Source organism: Palaemon carinicauda, chromosome 8 (genome assembly GCF_036898095.1).
Source record: "Palaemon carinicauda isolate YSFRI2023 chromosome 8, ASM3689809v2, whole genome shotgun sequence".
NCBI classification, from domain to species: domain Eukaryota; kingdom Metazoa; phylum Arthropoda; class Malacostraca; order Decapoda; family Palaemonidae; genus Palaemon; species Palaemon carinicauda.
This window is the reverse complement of record NC_090732.1, coordinates 102,444,824-102,452,323: the sequence shown is the minus strand read 5'-3', so window position 1 is coordinate 102,452,323 and position 7,500 is coordinate 102,444,824. Positions and strand designations below refer to the sequence as shown.

The 7,500-nt window shown below is 37.4% G+C and overlaps 1 protein-coding gene across 2 annotated transcripts in view; it reads left to right on the top strand.

Moving 5' to 3' along the window:
• The window catches only part of Drep2 (DNA fragmentation factor-related protein 2), a 171,007-nt gene that overhangs the window by 31,569 nt on the left and 131,938 nt on the right, over positions 1 to 7,500 (top strand). The window lies entirely within an intron of this gene.

Sequence of the window (7,500 nt, the reverse complement as noted above, 5' to 3'; positions counted from 1 at the left end):
TTTTAACTGTTAAGGTGTCCTCAACCTCCAGTATTTCTTTACTGTTTAGGGATTCTCAGCCTTCAGTGCTTTTAACTGTTAATCTTAAGGTGTCCTCAGCCTCCAGTATTTCTTAACTGTTCATATGTTCTAAGCCTTAAGTACATTTAACTGTTACGGTGTCCTCAGCCTCCCGTATTTCTTTACTGTTTAGGGATTCTCTGCTTTCAATAGTTTTAACTGCTAAGGTGTCCTCAGCCTCCAGTATTTCTTTACTGTTTAGGGATTCTCAGCCTTTAGTACTTTTAACTGTTAAGGTGTCCTCAGCCTCCAGTATTTCTTTGTTGTTTAGGTATTATCAGCCTTCAGTACTTCTAACTGTTAAGGTGTCCTCAGCCTCCAGTATTTCTTTACTGTTTAGTGATTCTCAGTCTTCAGTGCTTTTACCTGTTAAGGTGTCCTCAGCCTCCAGTATTTCTTTTCTGTTTATGGATTCTCAGCCTTCAGTACTTTTAACTGTTAAGGTATCCTCAACCTCCAGTTTTTCTTTACTGTTTAAGGATTCTCAGCCTTCAGTACTTTAACTGTTTAGGTGTCCTCAGCCTCTAGTATTTCTTTACTGTTTAAGGATTCTCAGCCTTCAGTACTTTTAACTGTTAAGGTGTCCTCAGCCTCCAGTATTTCTTTACTGTTTGGGTATTCTCAGCCTTCAGGACTTTTAACTGTTAAGGTGTCCTCAGCCTCCAGTATTTCTTTATTGTTTATGGATTCTCAGCCTTCAGTACTTTTAACTGATAAGGTGTCCTCAACCTCCAGTTTTTCTTTACTGTTTAGGGATTCTCAGCCTTCAGTACTTTTAACTGTTAAGGTGTCCTCAGCCTCCAGTATTTCTTTATTGTTTAGGGATTCTCAGCCTTTAGTACTTTTAACTGTTAAGGTGTCCTCAGACTCCAGTATTTCTTTACTGTTTAGGGATTCTCAGCCTTTAGTACTTTTAACTGTTAATGTGTCCTCAGCCACTAGTATTTCTTTACTGTTTAGGGATTCTCAGCCTTCAGTATCTTTAACTGTTAATGTGTCCTCAGCCTCCAGTATTTCTTTACTGTTTAGGGATTCTCAGCCTTCAGTACTTTTAACTGTTAAGGTGTCCTCAACCTCCAGTATTTCTTTACTGTTTAGGGATTCTCAGCCTTCAGTGCTTTTAACTGTTAATCTTAAGGTGTCCTCAGCCTCCAGTATTTCTTAACTGTTCATATGTTCTAAGCCTTAAGTACATTTAACTGTTACGGTGTCCTCAGCCTCCCGTATTTCTTTACTGTTTAGGGATTCTCAGCCTTCAGTACTTTTAACTGTTAAGGTGTCCTCAGCCTCCAGTATTTCTTTGTTGTTTAGGTATTCTCAGCCTTCAGTACTTCTAACTGTTAAGGTGTCCTCAGCCTCCAGTATTTCTTTACTGTTTAGTGATTCTCAGTCTTTAGTGCTTTTACCTGTTAAGGTGTCCTCAGCCTCCAGTATTTCTTTTCTGTTTAGGGATTCTCAGCCTTCAGTACTTTTAACTGTTAAGGTGTCCTCAGCCTCTAGTATTTCTTTACTGTTTAGGGATTCTCAGCCTTCAGTACTTTCAACTGTTAAGGTGTCCTCCGCCTCCAGTATTTCTTCACTGTTTAGAGATTCTCAGCCGTCAGTACTTTTAACTGTTAAGGTGTCCCCAGCCTCCAGTATTTCATTACTGTTTAAGGATTCTCAGCCTTCAGTACTTTTAACTGTTAAGGTGTCCTCAGCCTCCAGTATTTCTTTGTTGTTTAGGTATTCTCAGCCTTCAGTACTTCTAACTGTTAAGGTGTCCTCAGCCTCTAGTATTTCTTTACTGTTTGTTGATTCTCAGTCTTCAGTGCTTTTACCTGTTAAGGTGTCCTCAGCCTCCAGTATTTCTTCACTGTTTAGAGATTCTCAGCCGTCAGTACTTTTAACTGTTAAGGTGTCCCCAGCCTCCAGTATTTCATTACTGTTTAGGGATTCTCAGCCTTCAGTACTTTTAACTGTTAAGGTGTCCTCAGCCTCCAATATTTCTTTGTTGTTTAGGTATTCTCAGCCTTCAGTACTTCTAACTGTTAAGGTGTCCTCAGCCTCCAGTATTTCTTTACTGTTTAGTGATTCTCAGTCTTCAGTGCTTTTACCTGTTAAGGTGTCCTCAGCCTCCAGTATTTCTTTACTCTTTAGGGATTCTCAGCCTTCAGTACTTTTAACTGTTAAGGTGTCCTCAGCCTCTAGTATTTCTTTATTGTTTAGGGATTCTCAGTGTTTAGTACTTTTAACTGTTAAGGTGTCTTCAGCCTCTAGTATTTCTTCACTGTTTAGGGATTCTCAGCCTTTAGTACTTTTAACTGTTAAGGTGGCCTCAGCCTCCAGTATTTCATTACTGTTTAGGGATTCTCAGCCTTCAGTACTTTTAACTGTTAAGGTGTCCTCAGCCTCCAGTATTTCTTTACTGTTTAGGGATTTTCAGCCTTCAGTACTTTTAACTGTTAAGGTGTCCTCAGCCTCCAGTATTTCTTCACTGTTTAGGTATTCTTTGCCTTCAGTACTTTTAACTGTTAAAGTGTCCTCAGCGTCCAGTATTTCTTTGCTGTTTAAGGATTCTCAGCCTTCAGTACTTTTAACTGTTCAAGTGTCCTCAGCCTCCAGTATTTCTTTACTGTTTAGGGATTCTCAGCCTTCAGTACTTTTAACTGTTAAGGTGTCCTCAGCCTCCAGTATTTGTTTAATGATTAGGGATTCTCAGCTTTCAGTAATTTTAACTGTTAAGATGTCCTCAGCCTCCAGTATATCTTGACTGTTTAGGGATTCTTAGTCTTAAATACTTTTAACTGACAATGTTAAGGTGTCCTCAGCGTCCAGTATTTCTTTATAGTTTATATGTTCTAAGCCTTAAGTACATTCAACTGTTACGGTGTCCTCAGCCTCCCGAATTTCTTTACTGTTAAGGGATTCTCAGCCTTCAGTATTTTTAACTTACAAGGTGTCTTCAGCTTTCAGCATCTTTTTACTGTTTAGGGATCCTCAGCCTTCAGTATTCCCAACTGTTAAGGTGTCCTCAGCCTCCAGTATTTCTTTACTGTTCAGGGATTCTCAGCCTTCAGTACTTTTAACTGTTAAGGTGTCCTCAGCCACCAGTATTTCTTTACTGTTTAGGGATTCTCAGCATTTAGTACTTTTAACTGTTAAGGTGCCCTTAGCCTCCAATATTTCTTTACTATTTAGGGATTCTCGTTCTACAGTACTTTTAACTTTTAAGGTGTCGTCAGCCTCCAGTATTTCTTTACTGTTTAGGGATTCTAAGCCTTCAGTACTTTTAACCGTTAAGGTGTCCTCAGCCTCCAGTATTATTTTACCTTTTGGGGATTCTCAGCATTCAGTATTTCCAACTTATAAGTGTCTTCAGCTTTCAGTATTTTTTTTAATGTTTAGGGATTCTCAGCCTTCAGTATTCCCAACTGTTATGGTCTCCTCAGCCTCCAATATTTCTTTACTTTTCAGATGTTCTCAACCTTCAGTACTTTTACCTGTTAAGGTGTCATTAGTCTCGAGTATTTCTTTTCTGTTTATATGTTCTCAGTCTTCAGCACTTTTAATTGTTAAGATGTCTTATTCCTTTAGTAATTCATTAGTTTATTGATTCTCAGCCTTCAGTATTTCTAAGTGTTAAGGTGTCCTCATCCTCCAATATTTCTTTACTGTTTAGCGATTCTCAGCCTTCACTATTTCTTTACTGTTTAGAGATTCGCTGCTTTCAGCATTTTTAGCTGTTATAGTGTCCTCAGCCTCTGGTGTTTCTTTACTGTTTGGATGTCCTCAGTCTTCAGCACTTTTAACTGGTAAGGTATCCTCAGCCGTCAGTAATTCTTTATTGTTTAGGGATTCTCAGCCTTCAGTATTTTTAATTGTTAAGGTGTCCCCAGCCATCAGTACTTCTCTACTGTTTAGGTGTTCTCTGTTCTCAGTCTCCAGTTTTTTTCTACTGTTGAAATGTTCTCAGCCTTCAGTATTTTTAACTGTAATGGTGTCCTTAGCCTCCACTGTTTTTTTACTGTTTAGTATTTCTCAGCCTTCAGTAATTTTAACTGTTAGGGTGTCCTCAGCCTCGAGTATATATTTATCATTATTATTATCTTTACTTGTTAAGCTATAACCTTAGACGGAAAAGCAGGATATTATAAGCCCAGGGGCTCCAACAGGGAAAATAGCCCAGTGAGGAAAGGAAACAACGAAAAATAAAATATTTCAAGAACAGTAACATTGAAATAGATATTTTCTATACAAACTATAAAAACCTAACAAAACAAGAGGAAGAGAAATAAGATAGAATATTGTTCCCGAGTCTACCTTCAAGCAAGAGAACTCTACCCCAAGACAGTGGAAGACCATGGTACTGAGGCTATGGCACTACTCATGACTAGAGAAAAATAGTCTGATTTTTGGAGTGTCCCTCTCCTAGAAGAGCTGCTTATCATAGCTAAAGGGTTTCGTCTACCCTTACCAAGAGAAAAGTACTATAGCCACAGAACAATTACAGTGCAGTAGTTTACCCCTTGGGTGAAGTAAAATTGTTTGGTAATCTCAGTGTTCTTAGGTGTATGGGGGCAAAGAAGAATCTGTAAAGAATATGCTAGACTATTCGATGTATGTGTAGGCAAAGGCAAAATGGACCGTAACCAGAGAGTAGGATCCAATTTAGTACTGTCTGGCCAGTTAAAGGACCCCATAACTCTCTAGCAGTAGTATCTCAACGGGTGGCTGGTGCCTTTAGCCTAAACCTGGTTGAAATGCAGGTTAATATTTTCCCGTAAATAATAACTGTGCTTTGGCCCTCACTGAAATGTTTGATTTCCTAAATTTTCTTATTACCTATAGGTCCTGAACCTCAAGAACTACTGTGTACTTGTTGATTTGCTGAGCCTCATTTTGAAATCTAATATAGTGCTAGAATCAATGTCCACGATTCAATAGGTGTTGAAAGGTGGGGACTGAAGCTGAAATTTATTATATATTGATTCCAATGGGCCATTTCACACAGAGAAATTGAGACACTGGTCTCATTACATTCAGTGTCATCTGAAGCTTCGTCCTGCACTTACCGTATCTCGATCTGTGTGGACGCCTCCTGACACTGCTCACAACTAATGCTTTTTCTTACAAACCGGTGGATATCTTCTCCTTGCTCTATTAAAGATGTTAATGTTTCAGAATGGCTTTCAAACTATTCTGATGTGGTGTGAACTATCGTATTAATTTCATGACAATTGAACAGCTCTGTATTTCAGTGCATATTTATTTATCATTATTTTTGCATTACTTTCCCTCGCTTCCACTTGATCTGTTCTTAACATCTGCGTATCTTATTCTCTTTGGAAACGGATGATTTTGACTCCACATCCACGAGAAATTCATTCTAACACTACCATTCCACCACCTACGAAGGCAAGAATTCATTTTGGCTTATGCACACATATACAGTCGATGACAGATATTCTACTGAAGTTGAAATCAATCCACTTTTGCCATGGGGAAGTAATAAAGAGCGTTTTTGCTGCTAGCAGAAATGACGGAGTATTCTGCTTATGATACCGGAACTTTTGTCAAATGTAAAATTTTATGTGACGACTAATCGATGCCCTTATTGAGAAAAAGTAAATTGAACAAAAAAACTTTGTATGACAAAAATAGATCTTAGCCTCATAGGTTAAATATTTACTTCAACAGAATAGTGTCATTCTCTTTCGGATTCCTTTTGAAGTAGATACACAACAAATCATCCACAGCTAACACATTTGATTTTTGGAATGTAGAAAAAACAAATCAAGTGAAAATCATGAAAAACAATTCTAATCATGAATTACTATTGAAAAGCAATAAAGGGGTTCGAAAAATTATAAAGTAAAAGAACTTGAATGAATGCAAACATGGAGAAGGAGTACCACTGAAAGTAAGTATCATTTCATTCTTAAAATATAAATATTTTTCCGAAAAGGGACAAACATTCACAGAGAGGTATCATGAGGACAAGAATAAAGAGTTAAAGATTTCGGTAAATGAAACGTTAACAAACATCGTGTGTACAAAATATGAAAAAAAAAGTAAAGAAAGTCTTCTGCGCGAAATTTTGCCTAAATGGATAAATTAGCTACTCATTATTTGTGAGCACAAATGCGTCTAAAAATCCTTTCTCTTTTGAGAAGGTATTCAGCTATCTAAACTAGTAGTATTATGATTTTTAGATAGAAATGATACTAAAAGAAAAGGGCAAGATGTGATTGAATAATATAGTTCAAAGATTCTGCTTCTGCTCGAGACTAAAATGGAATTGAACGGCTGAAAATTATTCAGTGACATTTAGAAGATTAATGTGCAGGAGAATATCTGAAAGTAAAATATTGCCTATATTTGAAGTTTGGAAGTAGAGTATGATAAAGTCACACTTATTAGAACATTTATAGATCCATTGATTATCATAGAGCAAGGAATGCATATGATATACATTCCCATTACATTACACGATATGCCACAAAACACCGAGTGCTTTTTATAGTGCATTTCAGTGGCGTTTAGAATACAGACCTAGGTAAGGCGAAAAGCACAAGGCCTTTGTCAAGTTGTTTTTATTGCCTGCCACTTTGGATGCGTTGCCACTTTTGTGAAGTTGCTTAGATAGAAATGCCACTTCTCTTAACGCTCTCTTAAAGAACTGTTACTGTTGTGAAGCACTTCTTACTGAAAGCTGCCATTTTGTCCTTTACATTTAGATTGTAAGATAGGCTGAGGATGTGATCTAGCAGGCCTGGAATAGGACAAAAAAAATGTTGATATGGACTGGCTTCCTTATGATGACAAAGCTCTTCATTACCATCACCAACACAGGCTTCATTGAACTGAATATATAATTTGACTAATCTCATATCCTAGCAGAATCCACTGCTCTCATATTGGAAGATTTTTAGTAATTAAGCGGCCTTATCTTTGGTGTTCATCAGAGGGAGTGGTGGTAATTTTTTTTTCTTCTGAACTACAGATTTATATTACTGGATTAAATTGGTAGTCTGAGTGATATATAACTCTGCATACTGCTTTTAGTTATTTTCAAGCGCCCTTTTTTCAAAATCTGGCTGAGTGACTGATGGAGAATATTTCAAGTGTGTGACAGACAAAATGCCCCTTTATCTTATTCTTGAGAAAATAAAAGGCAGAATTTAAAAGAGGTAGCCATGAGTTTTAACTGCCACCTTAAGAGATAGCACGAGTATTAGTAAGTGTTTGAGATTTTTGTGAATGAGTAGCGAGTCTTTTACTGTATTGTATCAATCCAGTCCTCAAAGCTTAAATCTCAAACTCAGTGCTCAAAGACTTGCTTCAAAATGAAGTTCAGATGCTTTCAATAGTGATGTGGCTGATACCTTTGTATAAGTGATTGAAAGCTTCCATAAGGGTGTCAGGCAAATCAGACCAGCGTAAGAGATTTTCCATAGT